We start from the raw sequence: 19396 nt of genomic DNA on the forward strand, positions 1-19396 counted from the left end.
TAAAGTCAACAAAATCACAAAGGTGAGTTTTGTTGGTGTTATTGACTTATGTGCTAATCAGACATATTTGGTCAAGGCATGACTGCCAACTAATCGATGCTAACAGGCTATTTAGGCTAGCTGTATGTACATTTGTAGCTATATTTGCATTCAGCGTTTCCCTCCAACCACATTTAATGCCAAACAAACACTTACCAATCGACATATTTAAGTTGATCCAGTGTCACAAGATGCGTAACTTCCGATCGTTTGTTCTGCACATTTTACCGGCGATGCTAAGGCATCGTAGGTATTGGATCGTCTGTATCGTCTATTGAGCTCAATAGCTTCAGTTTCTTCTTCAATTTCGTTATCGCTATCTGCCTCCATACTCCAACCATACGTTTCAATACATGCGTAATCTTTTGAATCGCTTAAACCGCTGAAATCCGAGTCGGAATCCGAGCTAATGTCACTATATCTTGCTGTGATATCCACCATTTGTTTGTATTGGCATCACTGGATGACGTCACAGGAAACTGGACGGTGGCTTCACAGATAGCGAAAATCAGGCACTTTAAAGCCTTTTTTCGGGATATTCCATGATGGGTAAAATTTTGAAAAAAACTTCGAAAAATAAAATAAGCCACTGGGAAATGATTTTTATTGGTTTTAACCCTTCTGAAATTGTGATAATGTTCCCCTTTAAAAGAGAAAGTAAGCAGATATTAACAGTAAATGAACAAGTCGATTAATAATTCATTTTCTACCACTTGTCCTTAATAATGTTGACAAAATAATAGGTAGATAAATGACACAATATGTTACTGCATATGTCAGCAGCTAAATTAGGAGCCTTTGTTTGTTTACTTACTACTAAACGACAAGTTGTCTTGTATGTTCACTATTTTATTTAAGGATGAACTTGCAATAAGAAACATCTGTTTATTGTACCCTAAGATTTGTGTGGAGGGACGGATCCGACAAGCCGACAGCAGGCTCGGACAAACGATGGTCCGGCCAAAGATGGCGGCGAGAAGGCGGAGCATGCAGCGAAGCAGAGAGACGGGGCGCACTCGGAGCGACGCTGCAGCCAGCCGAGACAGGTGCGTAAACTACACACCTGTTCTCAATCCCATCATCTTCTGCTGCAGCATAAAAGGGGCGAAGGAGGAACACTAGGGGCAGAAGTAGGCGAGAAGACCACGACAAACGACGAGCACGATCACGACGAGAGAGACCCCGAGCAAGATGAGCCCCCGCAGCAGACGCAGCCATCGGCCACCGAAAGGTGCGCCGCTACAAGCAGGAAGAGCTGCCGAGCTAGAAATTGGCGCGACAGACTTCCAAAACAACTTGTTTATTGAAATAATAAACTCGAGTCAATCCTGTTATGATGCGTCCTGTATCGATTGCAACCCACACGATCCGGGTTGGAAACCCGTCACAATTTGTTATCAAAATAAAGACAATAATGCAATTTTTTGTTTTATTTAGAAAATTACCGAAAAGTATCGGAATAATTTTGGTATAGGTACCAAAATATTGGTATCGGGACAACACTAGTAGGAAGTTTGAAAATTTGTTATCAGGCAAATTATTTAAATATTGTATTTTTTTGGCTGCCCAACAATTTGATGTCTGCCCACCATTATCCTATTATTGCCTTCCTAACTCCTCCAAAGTTAAACAAGTCGAGTGACAGAAAGAAAGCTCTGAGTCACACAATCTATAAGTAAAGGGTGATTGAAAAAGAATACGCCAAAATCATCGCGCATGTATTAGGTTCTAATGCATCAAAACATAGATACAGAGTTTTACGGCAGTTATCCAAGTTTTACTGCGTTACAATTTCATGTAATACTTTCGGTGCTGTAAGAAATTGTAGGAAGACCACGTTTATTTACCCTCAAAATGGTGATTCCTTAACAGAGGGCGTTTGAGACCCTGCCTACATTAAGCCGGATAACTCATTAAACAAATCATTATTGAATCTTAGCCCCGTTTAGGCCACATTAAATCATTGATTAAGGTTCCCTTCCTTGGATCATTTTTACATGGGTAAGTGCGCCGTCTATTTCTTGAATTTCCAGCTCCTAGCTTTGTATGGACTCATTGATCGTTTACAAACAGAGTACGGAAAGGAAGTGACGCCTAAAAGACCGCGCCCCACACATTTAGTGACGTCAGAAAGTACGCGCCACAGCCAGCTTCATAATAAAGCGGTTTCGTAACTCGGAGCTAACCACTGGGAATATGGCGGCGAGTCATCCAGACATGCCCGTGTTTCTCATTCCGTCTGTACAAACTTTTGTGGAAATCACACATGAATTTACCATGAATTTATTAACGTGGACCCCGACTTAAACAAGTTAAAAAAACTTATTTGGGTGTTACCGTTTAGTGGTCAATTGTACGGAATATGTACTGAACTGTGCAATCTACTAATAAAAGTCTCAATCAATCAATAGCTTAAGAGAAAGTGATGCTGCTATTTGGGATACAACACTTCTCAGACGGCAAGAGAACTTTCCAATGTCCAGGTCAGCTGTGATCCTACTTACCGAAAAACTATGTCAATTTGTCAAAGGAGAGTCAACGAGAATGCAAACTCCCGTGGATGTGATAAAAAAGGTAGCGTGTGCTTTGTATTACCTGGCTGTTGAGGGAAGACTACAGAAAACGGTGAATGCTTCTGGACTGGCAAATCAGACTAACAGTTATTGTCCGCCGTGTATGTCGCAGACTTAACGTCTAGGTCCAGAGTATATAAAGTCACCAAAAACAAATGGACGATGAAGGTGAAGGTAAAAGAGTGATGGGTGTCCTGACCAGATATCTAGATTTCTAGATTAATTGATAGGTGTGTAGGAAAAAAATTGTTTCGAATTTGAATCGCGATTCTCACGTCATGCGATTGAGTATCGAAACTAATTGAAAAAAAAACCGATTATTTTTATTTATTTAATTCTTTTAATCAATCCAACAAAACAATACACAGCAATACCCTAACAATGCAATCCAATTCCAAAACCAAACCTGACCCAGCAACAAACTGCAATAAACAGAGCAATTGAGAGGAGACACAAACATGAAACAGAACAAACCAAAAGTAGTGAAACAAAAATGAATATTATCAACAACAGTATCAATATTAGTTATAATTTCAGCATAACAGTGATTAAAATCCCTCATTGACATTATCATTAGACATTTATAATAAAAAAAAAAAAAAGAATAGTGTCACTGTGGCTTACACTTGCATCACATCTCATAAGCTTGACAACACACTGTGTCCAATATTTTCACAAAGATAAAATAAGTCATATTTTTGGTTTGTTTAAAGGCCTACTGAAACCCACTACTACCCACCACGCAGCATGATAGTTTATATATCAATGATGAAATATTAACATTGCAACACATGCCAATACGGCCTTTTTAGTTTACTAAATTACAATTTTAAATTTCCCGCGGGATTTCTTGTTGAAATCGTCGCGTAATGATGACGCGTGCACGTGACGTCACAGACTGTCAGGAAATATTAGCGCAGCATTATTTGCGGCTAAAAGTCGTCTGTTTTCATCGCGCAATTAAACAGTACTCTGGACATCTGTGTTGCTGAATCTTTTGCATCCATCCATCCATCCATCATCTTCCGCTTATCCGAGGTCGGGTCGCGGGGGCAGCAGCCTAAGCAGGGAAGCCCAGACTTCCCTATCTCCAGCCACTTCGTCTAGCTCTTCCCGGGGGATCCCGAGGCGTTCCCAGGCCAGCCGGGAGACATAGTCTTCCCAATGTGTCCTGGGTCTTCCCCGTGGCCTCCTACCAGCTGGACGTGCCCTAAACACATCCGTAGGGAGGCGTTCGGGTGGCATCCTGACCAGATGCCCGAACCACTTCATCTGGCTCCTCTCGATGTGGAGGAGCAGCGGCTTTACGTTGAGCTCCTCCCGGATGGCAGAGCTTCTCACCCTATCTCTAAGGGAGAGCCCCGCCACCCGGCGGAGGAAACTCATTTCGGCCGCTTGTACCCGTGATCTTATCCTTTCGGTCATGACCCAAAGCTCATGACCATAGGTGAGGATGGGAACGTAGATCGACCGGTAAATTGAGAGTTTTGCCTTCCGGCTCAGCTCCTTCTTCACCACAATGGATCGATACAACGTCCGCATTACTGAAGACGCCGCACCGATCCGCCTGTCGATCTCACAATCCACTCTTCCCCCACTCGTGAACAAGACTCCTAGGTACTTGAACTCCTCCACTTGGGGCAGGGTCTCCTCCCCAACCCGGAGATGGCACTCCACCCTTTTCCGGGCGAGAACCATGGACTCGGGCTTGGAAGTGCGGATTCTCATTCCGGTCGCTTCACACTCGGCTGCGAACCGATCCAGCGAGAGCTGAATATCCCGGCCAGATGAAGCCATCAGGACTACATCATCTGCAAAAAGCAGAGACCTAATCCCGTGGCCACCAAACCGGAACCCCTCAACGCCTTGGCTGCGCCTAGAAAATCTGTCCATAAAAGTTATGAACAGAATCGGTGACAAAGGACAGCCTTGGCGGAGTCCAACCCTCACTGGAAACGTGTCCGACTTACTGCCAGCAATGCGGACCAAGCTCTGACACTGATCATACAGGGAGCGGACTGCCACAATAAGACATTCCGATACCACATACTCTCTGAGCACTCCCCACAGGACTTCCCGAGGGACACGGTCGAATGCCTTCTCCAAGTTCACAAAGCACATGTAGACTGGTTGGGCAAACTCCCATGCACCCTCAAGAACCCTGCCGAGAGTATAGAGCTGGTCCACAGTTCCACGACCAGGACGAAAACCACACTGTTCCTCCTGAATCCGAGGTTCGACTATCCGGCGAAGCCTCCTCTCCAGTACACCTGAATAAACCTTACCGGGAAGGCTGAGGAGTGTGATCCCACGATAGTTGGAACACACCCTCCGGTCCCCCTTCTTAAAGAGAGGGACCACCACCCCGGTCTGCCAATCCAGAGGTACCGCCCCCGATGTCCACGCGATGCTGCAGAGTCTTGTCAACCAAGACAGCCCCACAGCATCCAGAGCCTTAAGGAACTCCGGGCGGATCTCATCCACCCCCGGGGCCTTGCCGCCGAGGAGCTTTTTAACTACCTCAGCGACCTCAGCCCCAGAAATAGGAGAGTCCACTACAGATTCCCCAGGCACCGCTTCCTCAAAGAAAGACGTGTTGGTGGTATTGAGGAGGTCTTCGAAGTATTCCCTCCACCGATCCACAATATCCGCAGTCGAAGTCAGCAGAACACCATCCGCACCATACACGGTGTTGATAGTGCACTGCTTCCCCTTCCTGAGGCGCCGTATGGTGGTCCAGAATCGCTTCGAAGCCGTCCGGAAGTCGTTTTCCATGGCTTCCCCGAACTCTTCCCATGTCCGAGTTTTTGCCTCCGCGACCGCTAAAGCTGCACACCGCTTGGCCCGTCGGTACCCGTCCACTGCCTCCGGAGTCCTATGAGCCAAAAGAACCCGATAGGACTCCTTCTTCAGCTTGACGGCATCCCTCACTGCTGGTGTCCACCAACGGGTTCTGGGATTACCGCCACGACAGGCACCAACAACCTTGCGGCCACAGCTCCAATCAGCCGCCTCGACAATAGAGGTTCGGAACATGGTCCACTCGGACTCAATGTCCCGCACCTCCCTCGTGACATGTTCAAAGTTCTCCCGGAGGTGTGAATTGAAACTCTCTCTGACAGGAGACTCTGCCAGACGTTCCCAGCAGACCCTCACAATGCGCTTGGGCCTGCCAGGTCTGTCCGGCATCCTCCCCCACCATCGCAGCCAACTCACCACCAGGTGGTGATCGGTAGAAAGCTCCGCCCCTCTCTTCACCCGAGTGTCCAAAACATAAGGCCGCAAATCCGATGACACAACTACAAAGTCGATCATGGAACTGCGGCCTAGGGTGTCCTGGTGCCAAGTGCACATATGGACACCCTTATGTTTGAACATGGTGTTTGTTATGGACAATCCGTGACGAGCACAAAAGTCCAATAACAAAACACCACTCGGGTTTAGATCCGGGCGACCATTCTTTCCAATCACGCCTCTCCAGGTTTCACTGTCGTTGCCAACATGAGTGTTGAAGTCTCCCAGTAGGACAAGGGAATCACCCGGAGGAGCACTTTCCAGTACTCCCTCGAGTGTACCCAAAAAGGGTGGGTATTCTGAACTGCTGTTTGGTGCGTAAGCACAAACAACAGTCAGGACCCGTCCCCCCACCCGAAGGCGAAGGGAAGCTACCCTCTCGTCCACTGGGTTGAACTCAAACGTGCAGGCTTTGAGCCGGGGGGCAACGAGAATTGCCACCCCAGCCCGTCGCCTCTCACTGCCGGCAACGCCAGAGTGGAAGAGGGTCCAGTCCCTCTCGAGAGAACTGGTTCCAGAGCCCTTGCTGTGCGTCGAGGTGAGTCCGACTATATCCAGCCGGAACTTCTCTACCTCGCGCACTAGCTCAGGCTCCTCCCCCCCAGTGAGGTGACGTTCCACGTCCCAAGAGCTAGCTTCTGTAGCCGAGGATCGGACCACCAAGTGCCCTGCCTTCGGCTGCCGCCCAGCTCACAATGCACCCGACCTCTATGGCCCCTCCTACGAGTGGTGAGCCCATTGGAGGGATGACCCACGTTGCCTCTTCGGGCTGTGCCCGGCCGGGCCCCATGGGGACAGGCCCGACCACCAGGCGCTCGCCATCGTGCCCCAACTCCGGGCCTGGCTCCAGAGCGGGGCCCCGGTGACCCACGTCCGGGCGAGGGAAATCTGGGTTCATTTTGTTGTAATTCCATAGAAGTCTTTGAGCTGCTCTTTGTCTGATCACTCACCTAGGACCTGTTTGTCTTGGGAGACCCTACCAGGGGGCATGAAAGCCCCCAAACAACATAGCTCCTAGGATCATTGGGACACGCAAACTCCTCTACCACGGTAAGGTAGCAGCTCAGAGAGGAGGAATCTTTTGCAATTTGTTCAATTAACAATGGAGAAGTCAAAGTAGAAAGATGGAGTTGGGAAGCTTTAGCCTTTAGCCACACAAACACACAGTGATTCCTTGTTTAAACTTCCCAGAGGTGAAGCTTTACGATGGATCAGAGCGGTCAAGCGAACATGGATCACGACTACATGTCAACTGGCAGGTTTCGGTGAGAAAATTGTGTTAAAAAGTCGCCTCTTACCGCAGATCTGTGGAGTTTGCGCCGTCCTTGTATCTGCGGTCGACTTCCCTCAGACACTGGCGTCAAGACACCCGTGGACACACCCCTCCGACTATCAGGTACTATTTAATCTCACTAAAACACTAGCAACACAATAAAAAGATAAGGGATTTCCCAGAATTATCCTAGTAAATGTGTCTAAAAATGCAATGCAATCGCCTTTTTTTTTATACTTTATTTTTTTTTTTTCTAGTTCTTCGCTATCAATATCATCATCCACAAATCTTTCATCCTCACTCAAATTAATGGGGAAATTGTCGTTTTCTAGGTCCAAATAGCTCTTGCTGCTGGAGGCTCCCATTAAAAAACAATGTGAGGACGTGAGGAGCCCTCACCCTTGTGACATCATTGTCTGCAACTTCTGGTAAAGGCGAGGCTTTTTTATCAGCACCAAAAGTTGCGAACTTTATCGTGGATGTTCTCTACTAAATCCTTTCAGCAAAAATATGGCAATATCGCGAAATGATCAAGTATGACACATAGAATGGACCTGCTATCCCCGTTTAAATAAGAAAATATCATTTCAGTAGGCCTTTAAAAGTTAAAACAAATTTACATTATTGCAATCAGTTGATAAAACATTGTCCTTTACAATTATAAAAGCTTTTTACAAAAATCTACTGCTCCGCTTGCAATTCAGCAGACTGGGGTAGATCCTGCTGAAACCAAATGTATTGAATGAAGAGAGAATCCTTTTAAATCGGGAAAAAATCGATTTTGAATCGAGAATCGTGTTGAATTGAAAAAAAATCGTTTTTGAATCAAATCGTGACCCCAAGAATCGATATTGAATCGAATCGTGGGAGACCCAAAGATTCGCAGCCCTATTAATTGTTGTCAAACATTCTTTATCACATTGTTTACTTTCACGTGTCCAATAAAGATGTGATTAATTTCTGATGTCTCAGGTGTGATTCACTGCAATAGGGCCCCACAGCCCATTGGATTCCAGTTAATTGAAATACCACAACACTGGATATTGTTCAGATGAGTTACATTTACTGTAAGAACTTGCACACAAAGCAACACTGGAGGTGATTATGACGTGTGCATTTTCCGCGCATGCGTACTAGGTCGCGTTGCGCCGGCGGACGGAGGTAAGGAGGGGGTCTTAAACGACCATTGTGTGTGTGTGGACAAGGATAAGGTTAGGTGGGATTTACCCTGGAAAACCTTAGCCAAGGGGTCTGAATCAATGGTCATTTGACGCAGGTGTTATCCAAGTTTTACAAGTTCACTGTTGTGGTCATGCAATCCTTTCAGTGCCGTAGTACATTGTAAGAAGACCATGTGTTTATTTACCCTCAAAATGGCAAGTCCTTAACAGAAGGCGTTTTAACGTGCTTAAGTTTGTGAAAACACACATGCTTTTAGAACATCCATCCATTTTCTACCGGGGGCGCTGGTGCCTATCTCAGCTACAATCGGGTGGAAGGCGGATTACACCCTGGACAAGTTATCACACAACTCTTATGTTTAAAGGCCGTTGCTGTAGTTATTATTTATTGTGTTCAAGCTGTACTTTTTCTTTTCGTGCGAAGGCACATAACTGGTTACTTTCTCCATGTAGGAGCGGATGATGCTGTTATCTACCGACTGCATCATGCTCACTCTCACCTGGATGGTTAGAAGGGCACTGTGAGGATCATGTCCTTTGATTTCTTCAGTGCCTTTAACACCATTCAGCCAATTCTAATGAGTGACAAGTTGCTCAGGATGGGTGTCAGTTCATTCGTTGTCTCCTGGATCACTGATTACTTGTCTGAAAGGCCCCCAGTTTGGGCGACTCGGGAGCTCCCTCTCGGATACTGTGGTCAGTGGTGTAGGTGCTCCACAGGAGACCGTCCTGTCTCCTTTCCTGTTCACCCTGTACACCTCAGACTTCCAGTCTAGTTCCAGGTCCTGCCACCTGCAGAAATATTTGGATGACTCTGCTGTGGTCGGGTGTATCGGAGAGGGACAGGAATCGGAGTACAGGACACTGATCGCTAACTTTGTGCAGTGGTCTCAGGCGAAACATCTGGTTCTTAATGTGGATAAGACCAAGGAGCTGGTCATCGACTGTTAGAATAATTATGTATATATTATCATACTAACTTTGGTATGCTTAAAATCCGTTGCTTTAGTTATTAGCTATTGTGCTCAAGTTAGACTTTTTCTAATCTATGCAAGGACAAAACTTATTGTCTGAGGGGTGGCCTCTGCCACAGATGTTATATTTGTTTTAGCCGGCTAACTGCCAAGGACTTCAAGAACCTCAAGGAAGATAAGATGACAGCACGCAGACGAGACAGAGACTTCAAGGACCTCAACGAAGATACGATGACAACACGCAGACGAAGCGGGGACAAGGCGAAATCACAGAGCCCCCAGCCCATTCCGTCACGTACTGTGCGTCCTGGACCTGCTTTGCATAATATACAGTATGTGACCACTCCTTTTGGAGGCAGCCTCAGTGATGTTGACTATGGAACTCTGAATAAAAAGAGGGACGCGGGAGCTGAGCTTCAATCAATCAATCAATGTTTACTTATATAGCCCTAAATCACTAGTGTCTCAAAGGGCTGCACAAACCACTACGACATCCTCGCTAGGCCCACATAAGGGCAAGGAAAACTCACACCCAGTGGGACGTCGGTGACAATGATGACTATGAGAACCTTGGAGAGGAGGAAAGCAATGGATGTCGAGCGGGTCTAACATGATACTGTGAAAGTTCAATCCATAATGGATCCAACACAGTCGCAAGAGTCCAGTCCAAAGCGGATCCAACACAGCAGCGAGAGTCCCGTTCACAGAGTCCCGTTGAACCTTAGGGCGCAGGGCGAGACTGTGACTAAGTGTTCAGCGGCTTGCGTTCTCCTCATGAGCTATATTGAACTCTGTCTCTGCTTGGTTCCTTGCTTCTTGTCTGATTAATAGATGTCATCAGTGTTTGAACCTGACATCGACTTCAGGAAGAGAAGGACCCAGGTGGAGCCCATCAAGATCCTGGGCCGGGCGGTGGCAGTAATGGGGCAGTATAAGTACCTGGGAGTCCACTTGAACTGCAGACTGGACTGGAAGGACAACTGCAATGCGGTTTAGAAGAAGGGCATGAGCAGACTCTTTTTTTCTAAGGAAGCTTTCATCCTTTAATGTGTGCACCTAGCTGTTGGAGATATTTTATCAGTCTGTTGTGGCCAGTGCCCTGTACTTCACAGTGGTCTGTTGGAGGAGCAGGACCAGCAAAAGGGGTTCAAACCAGATTGACAAACTTATCCGGAAAGCCAGCCAAACTATTGGCACGCATTTGTGTCATTGAGGGACAGGAGGACACTGGACAAACTGCTGGCCATCATGCCCACCATTTCCACCAGACAATTGAGGGACAGCGGAGTTCTTACTCCAGCAGGCTCCTTCAGCTTCGTTCCCACAATGTCCGATTCAAGAACTCTTTCATTCCGCACTCCATCCAGCTGTGTAATCACTCGCCATACAGCAACCGATGATATCTGTCTATTACCTGACACCTGTCATATGTTTTATTTTACATCGCTATATTTAGTCTATTTATACCTGCATTGTCCTTTCCATCCTTACACTTTCCATCATTGTAACTGAGCTACTGTGCGGAACAATTTCCCTTGTGGATCATTAAAGTTTGTCTAAGTCTAAGTCTAAGTCTTATACTGCAAGTTAGGAGTTTCCTCGCCGCAGCTGTTTCTGTTTCCAACTTGCTAAAAGATAAGCCAACACCAGGCAGACAAAGCAGAGACAGGTCAAAACCACGAGGCTCAGCATATTTCGATTCTGAATAATCACGTATTGTTTCTACTGAGCTGCTTGCATAATATGTGACCCCTCCAGTTTGAAGCAGCCTCGGCGATGTAACTAAGCAACTCCTGAATAAAATGGGGGGGGGGGGACTGTAACTGAGTGTGCAGATCCATGCGTTCTCCTCATGAGCAAAATTTAACTTTGTCTCTGCCTGATTCCTTGCTTCTTGTTCTGTTTAATAGTTCACTGCTTAAACCTGACAGTAACAACTTGGGCAATGAAGGTGTGCGGTCAAAGTCATTGTTACAGTATACCCTTTTGTATGTTGTGCACAGATTGCCCCCACCTCTGGCTGCGGTAATGATCCTTCCACAGGTTCATCTACAAAAATCTTATTACAACGTGTATTTTCTCTAGTTCAGGGGTGCCCAAACTTTGTTCCACCATAGACCGAAGGGAAATTATGCCAATACGGTGCGGGCCAAACAGCAGTTTTAAGCATACAGCTGTACCATGAGTGAGGCGTTTAACCCCCTACCACCGTATACATACAGCAAGGTAGTGGACATTCTATTGGGGCTCCAGTACTCTGGAATGCCCTCCCAGTAACAGAGATGCTACCTCAGTAGAAGCATTTAAGTCCAATCTTAAAACTGATTTGTATACTCTAGCCTTTAATTAGACCCCCCTTTTCAGACCAGTTGATCTGCCGTTTCTTTTCTTTTCTCCTCTGCCCTCCTCTCCCTTTTGGAAGGGGGAGGGGGGGGCGCAGAGTCCCGGTGGCCATGGATGAAGTGCTGGCTGTCCAGAGTCGGGACCTGGGGTGGACCGCTCGCCTGTGCATCGGTTGGGGACGTCTCTGCGCTGCTGACCCGTCTCCGTTTGGGATGGTCTCCTGCTTGCCCCACTAAGGACTGAACTCTCACTATTATGTTAGATCCACTAAGGACTGGACTTTCACAATATTATGTTAAACCCACTCGAAGTCCATTGCATTTGGTTTTCCTCTCCAAGGTTTCTCATAGTCATTCTCATTGACATCCCACTGGGTTGTGAGTTTTTCCTTGCCCTTATGTGGGCTCTGAATAAAGGATGTCGTTGTGGTTTGTGCAGCCCTTTGAGACACTTGTGATTTAGGGCTATATGAATAAATTATAAATTGATTGAGATTGTCACATTCGATAGTTCACTTTTCAAACTTGCCATCAATGATTGTGTGAGATTATATTTGGGAAACCGCCCTTTGACAAAAACAAAACAAAACAAAACCCTGAAACAAATCAGCGGCCAAAATTCGGGTACCCCTGGTCCAGATGATGAAGTTGGACCATCTTCTCTGTGCACGATCTGAGAACCTCGCCTAACCGTGCAATCTCTGCCATGATTCTTAGCCTGAGTCCATTGGACTTTTTGAGGTGGAAAAAAAAAAAGTCAATTAGTTGACTTTATTTGTCTTGTCGGCTATGAGCGTCACAAATCATACTCAACAAGGAAAACCCTTAGTCGAAGACTTAAAACGATGGTGACTTGTAACTTCAAATCGCAACTTTTGCAACCATTTTTGTTTTTTGAAACTGACGCCAATTTAGCGATTTTAGGCCGGGAAAATAACTAAGAAAGCCTGAGGGACTTACTGTGTACATGTACTGTACTATATGCAAATGAGAAGCTGCTCCTCCCTGCTCTATTCCTTTCAAACACAAACCACAAAATAATCTGTTAAGTAAACAAATTTAAAGCTTTGAGTAGCGTTGAGGGTTTTAATATCTGCTTACTTTCTCTTTTAACATGTTCTATCAACACTTCTGTTAAAATGTGATAATCCCTTATTCTTCTCTTGTTTGATACTATACATTAGTTTTGGATGATACCACACATTTGGGTATCAATCCGATACCAAGTCGTTACAGGATCATACATTGGTCATATTCAAAGTCCTCATGTGTCCAGGGACGTATTTACCGAGATTATAAACACTATATAAATCTAAAAAATTTAAAAAAGATGCTGTGATGCCAAAAAATATCAATGTAATCCAATTAGTATTGACAAGATACACTATTGTACTTGGTATCATTACAGGTGTAGATCCACAAATGGCATTTGTTTACATTTTGACACCTGTAAGCTACGGTGTGTAATGAAGCATGTTTAGCTATTCCTCGTCCTGCACTGATAATGATACTTGTAAGAAACTTACTTTATTTGTCGCCATGGAGGCGAGGCTTAGCGATTTAGAAGTAGCTAAAACACTGCCGACTGCGAATAGACTTTAGCCGCAAGCTAGCTAGCCATGTCTTAAAGCACCTCTTCCTGTTATAACTTCACCTTTATCGTTAGTTTTTAAGCCAAAATGCGTCCGTTCTCCCTTTTCTGTCTACACACTGTGTCTGCTTGTAAGTACTCTGTGTGTGTGCGCTGCCGAACATGCTCCTCTGCTCGTAAACCAACAGGGGTGCTGGATCGGTACTTTTCAGAGGTGGTATAGTACAGAATATGATTCATTATTATCGCGGTACTATACTAATACAGGTATACCATACAACCCTACGTTCTTCCATCTTTTGTAAAGACAAAAATGGTATCTGGTTTTTCAAAACATTAACACTTTTGGGGGATTATTTGAAAAAAAAAAACCACCTCCTCTTTAATCGGTACCAGCACGCCCCCCACTGACAACTCTCGTGCCCCAAGAGATGGTTGGCCAGTAAAAAAAAAAAAGGTGTTGGCAGCTTTTCTGGGTATAAATATTCAGCCACCCTGGGCATAAGAAAGCTGTCAACACAACCATTTTTCACCACCCAGAGCACTTTGAACGGGGTAGGTCGGGCTGGTTAGCGAAGGGTTAGAAACATAAAAGTTTAACAGATGGGGCTGCTCAATTGGTTCTTACTGTAAATCCCAGTGCAGTTTGGACATTCATACAGCACAATTTTGGAATAATATATGCACCTGTGTTAAACTTATATGTTTCTAACCCTTCGCTAACCAGCCCGACCTACCCCGTTCAAAGTGCTCTGGGTGGTGAAAAATGGTTGTGTTGACAGCTTTCTTATGCCCAGGGTGGCTGAATATTCATACCCAGAAAAGCTGCCAACACTTTTTTTTTTTTACTGGCCAACCATCTCTTGGGGCACAAGAGTTGTCAGTGGGGGGCATGGTGGTACCGCAACACTCCTCTCTGAGCTGCAACCTTATCGTGGTAGAGGAGTTTGCGTGTCCCAATGATCCTAGGAGCTATGTTGTCCGGGGGCATAAAGCCCCCTGGTAGGGTCTCCCAAGGCAAACAGGTTCTAGGTGAGGGATCAGACAAAGAGCAGCTCGAAAACCTTTATGAAGAAGAAAAAGCATGGACCCAGATTTCCCTCGCCCGGACGCGGGTCACTGGGGCCCCCCTCTGGAGCCAGGCCCGGAGGTGGGGCACGATGGCGAGCGCCTGGTGGCCGGGCCTGTTTCCATGGGGCCCGGCCGGGCACAGCCCGAAGAGGCAACGTGGGTCACCCCTCCAATGGGCTCACCGCCCATAGCAGGGGCCATAGAGGTCGGGTGCAATGTGAGTTGGGCGGAGGCCAAAGGCAGGGCACTTGGCGGTCCGATCCTCGGCTACAGAAGCTAGCTCTTGGGACGTGGAACGAAACGTCACTGGGGGGGAAAGAGCCTGAGCTAGTGCGCGAAGTCGAGAAATTCCGGCTGGATATAGTCGGACTCACTTCGACGCACAGCAAGGGCTCTGGAACCACTTCTCTCGAGAGGGATTGGACCCTCTTCCACTTTGGCGTTGCTGGCAGTGAGAGGCGACGGGCTGGGGATGCAATTCTTGTTTCCCCCCAGCTCAAAGCCTGTACGTTGGAGTTCAACCCGGTGGACGAAAGTGTAGCCTCCCTCCGCCTTCGGGTGGGGGGACGGGTCCTGACTGTTGTTTGTGCTTACGCACCAAACAGCAGTTCAGAGTACCCACCCTTTTTGGGAGCACTCGAGGGAGTACTGGAAAGTGCTCCCCCGGGTGATTCCCTTGTCCTACTGGGAGACTTCAACGCTCACGTTGGCAACGACAGTGAAACCTGGAGAGGCGTGATTGGGAAGAATGGCCGCCCGGATCTGAACCCGAGTGGTGTTTTGTTATTGGACTTTTGTGCTCGTCACAGTTTGTCCATAACAAACACCATGTTCAAACATAAGGGTGTCCATATGTGCACTTGGCACCAGGACACCCTAGGCCGCGGTTCCATGATCGACTTTGTAGTTGTGTCATCGGATTTGCGGCCTTATGTTTTGGACACTCGGGTGAAGAGAGGGGCGGAGCTTTCTACCGATCACCACCTGGTGGTGAGTTGGCTGCGATGGTGGGGGAGGATGCCGGACAGACCTGGGAGGCCCAAACGCATTGTGAGGGTCTGCTGGGAACGTCTGGCAGAGTCTCCTGTCAGACAAAGTTTCAATTCCCACCTCCGGAAGAACTTTGAACATGTCACGAGGGAGGTGCTGGACATTGAGTCCGAGTGGACCATGTTCCGCACCTCTATTGTCGAGGCGGCAGATCGGAGCTGTGGCCGCAAGGTAGTTGGTGCCTGTCGGGGTGGCAATCCTAAAACTCCTTGGTGGAAACCAGCGGTGAGGGATGCCGTCAAGCTGAAGAAGGAGTCCTATCGGGTCCTTTTGGCTCATAGGACTCCGGAGGCAGTGGACAGGTACCGACAGGCCAAGCGGTGTGCGGCTTCAGCGGTCGCGGAGGAAAAAACTCGGACATGGGAGGAGTTCGGGGAAGCCATGGAAAACGACTTCCGGACGGCTTCGAAGCGATTCTGGACCACCGTCCGCCGCCTCAGGAAGGGGAAGCAGTGCACTATCAACACCGTGTATGGTGCGGATGGTGTTCTGCTGACCTCAACTGCGGATGTTGTGGATAGGTGGAAGGAATACTTCGAAGACCTCCTCAATCCCACAAACACGTCTTCCTATGAGGAAGCAGTGCCTGGGGAGTCTGTGGTGGACTCTCCTATTTCTGGGGCTGAGGTCGCTGAGGTAGTTAAAAAGCTCCTCGGTGGCAAGGCCCCAGGGGTGGACGAGACCCGCCCGGAGTTCCTTAAGGCTCTGGATGCTGTGGGGCTGTCTTGGTTGACAAGACTTGGCAGCATCGCGTGGACATCGGGGGCGGTACCTCTGGATTGGCAGACCGGGGTGGTGGTTCCTCTCTTTAAGAAGGGGGACCGGAGGGTGTGTTCCAACTATCGTGGGATCACACTCCTCAGTCTTCCCGGTAAGGTTTATTCAGGTGTACTGGAGAGAAGGCTTCGCCGGATAGTCGAACCTCGGATTCAGAAGGAACAGTGTGGTTTTCGTCCTGGTCGTGGAACTGTGGACCAGCTCTATACTCTCGGCAGGGTTCTTGAGGGTGCATGGGAGTTTGCCCAACCAGTCTACATGTGCTTTGTGGACTTGGAGAAGGCATTCTACCCTGTCCCTCGGGAAGTCCTGTGGGGAGTGCTCAGAGAGTATGGGGTATCGGACTATCTTATTGTGGCGGTCCGCTCCCTGTACGATAAGTGCCAGAGCTTGGTCCGCATTGCCAGCAGTAAGTCGAACACATTTCCAGTGAGGGTTGGACTCTGCCAAGGTTGTCCTTTGTCACCGATTCTGTTCATAACTTTTATGGACAGAATTTCTAGGCGAAGTCAAGGCGTTGAGGGGTTCCGGTTTGGTAACCGCAGGATTAGGTCTAATCTTTTTGCAGATGATGTGGTCCTGATGGCTTCATCTGACCGGGATCTTCAGCTCTCGCTGGATCGGTTCGCAGCCGAGTGTGAAGCGACCGGAATGAGAATCAGTACCTTCAAGTCCGAGTCCATGGTTCTCGCCCGGAAAAGGGTGGAATACCATCTCCGGGTTGGGGAGGAGACCCTGCCCCAAGTGAAGGAGTTCAAGTACCTAGGAGTCTTGTTCACGAGTGAGGGAAGAGCGGATCGTGAGATCGACATGCGGATTGGTGCGGCGTCTTCAGTAATGCGGACGTTGTACCGATCCGTTGTGGTGAAGAAGGAGCTGAGCCGGAAGGCAAAGCTCTCAATTTACCGGTCGATCTACGTTCCCATCCTCACCTATGGTCATGAGCTTTGGGTCATGACCGAAAGGATAAGATCACGGGTACAAGCGGCCGAAATGAGTTTCCTCCGCCGTGTGGCGGGGCTCTCCCTTAGAGATAGGGTGAGAAGCTCTGCCACCCGGGAGGGACTCAAAGTAAAGCCGCTGCTCCTTCACATCGAGAGGAGCCAGATGACGTGGTTCGGGCATCTGGTCAGGATGCCACCCGAACGCCTCCCTAGGGAGGTGTTTAGGGCACGTCCAACCGGTAGGAGGCCACTGGGAAGACCCAGGACACGTTGGGAAGACTATGTCTCCCGGCTGGCCTGGGAACGCCTCGGGATCCCCCGTGAAGAGCTAGACGAAGTGGCTGTGGAGAGGGAAGTCTGGGTTTCCCTGCTTGGGCTGTTGCCCCCGCGACCCGACCTCGGATAAGCGGAAGATGATGGATGGATGGATGGATGTGCACCGCAACACAACATAAACCCCACAGAACAAATTCCCAGGATTACCTGTAGCGCCAACTCTTCCGGGACGCTACAATATAAACAAACGCCATTGATGGATCGACACCTAACATCCACTGTAATGATACCACGTACAATAGCGTATATAGTCGATACTAATACAATTACATCAATATTTTTTAACATCACAAAATCTTTTTTTGTTTTTAAAAAAATTATATCATGTTTATAAACTCAGGAAATATGTCCCTGGACTAGGGTTGAAAAGGGGTGGAAAGTTTTCGGTCAATTTCCGGAAACTTTCCGGAAATTTACTACGGGAAGTTAAACTCCGGAAGTTTGGAAATATTGACCATTTTTTGATTATTCAAAGTTGGACACCGACCGTGGGAATTAATGGAAATATATGGGAATTAATGGGGAATTAAAATTATGATATATTATTGAGCGTTTTTGTGGCATTTTTGACATAGCTCTTTGCACACTATTTTCCAATTTACTTAGCCTTTCCGCCTACATTGGTTGGGGTGAAATGTCTCCACACATCAGTCTGTTTGTATTTGTTTAATCTTGTAAAACACTAATGCAAAGCCACACACAAACATAAATAGTCAGCTAAACAATCGGAGTAGTCTTTAAAAATATTTTACTGATAGACAAAAGTATAGAAATAGGCAAGATGAATAAATGAACACTCAATCAGCATGCCAAATCAAACTATAACCTACATTCTTTTATGACAACAAAATGGCTAGCAGAACCGAAGGCAGAGGAAACTACACCTTTTGATTTAGTATTTGCGAGTTGACCTTTACAGATCAAAAAATAGGTCAATTTGGATTGCTAACATTGTTAGCATAAATTAATGGGATTTAAAATAGAGAAAATTAGCATCACGGCTAACAGAGAAATATTTTCGGTTCATTATGAGACTGTGGTGGTACATAAACCTAGCTAGCTAAATATATTGGCCGCCAAAATCATTTATCAAGTACAGAAACAGCTAGTTAGCTTGAGTGGAAGTAGTGGAGACGTCTCCAGTCATACAGTAACAAGCAATTACACCTCTATTAAACTTAAATGCCATAAATCAAATATATTTACCCCAGTAATATCATCAACACTTACCTGACTAGATGAAATCCTTGGCCTCAAATACTAGTGTGGCCTCAATAATAATTATCTGTGCATGTGATGGAAGAATGCACTGCACATGTGATGGAGGAATGCACAGTGCAGGGTTGAAAAATTCTGCTGAATTTGCATTAAATCAGGTTGTTTTAGCTAATAATCATGCTGCAAGATCTAGCATGTTGCATTCAATTTTTATTCCCATTAATTCCCATGGAAAGTTCCAACTTTGAATTTTCCCGTAACATGACCAATGTATGATCCTGTAACTACTTGGTATCGGATTGATACCCAGATGTGTGGTATCATCCAAAACTAATGTAACGTATTAAACAAGAGAAGAATAAGTGATTATTACATTTTAGCAGAATTGTGGATAGAACATGTTAAAAGAGAAAATAAGCAGATATTAACAGTAAATGAACAAGTAGATTAATAATTCATTTTCTACCTCTTGTCCTTAATGATGTTGAAAAAATAATAGAATGATAAATGACACAATATGTTACTCCATATGTCAGCAGCTAAATTAAGAGCCTTTGTTTGTTTATTTACTACTAAAAGACAAGTTGTCTTGTATGTTCACTGTTTTATTTAAGGACAAACTTGCAATAAAAAAAACATATGTTTAATTTACCCTAAGATGTTAAGCCAATAATGCCATTTTTTTGTGGTCCCCTTTATTTAGAAAAGTACCAAAAAGTATCAAAAATAATTT

This window comes from Nerophis ophidion, linkage group LG19 (assembly GCF_033978795.1).
Source record: "Nerophis ophidion isolate RoL-2023_Sa linkage group LG19, RoL_Noph_v1.0, whole genome shotgun sequence".
Taxonomy (NCBI): domain Eukaryota; kingdom Metazoa; phylum Chordata; class Actinopteri; order Syngnathiformes; family Syngnathidae; genus Nerophis; species Nerophis ophidion.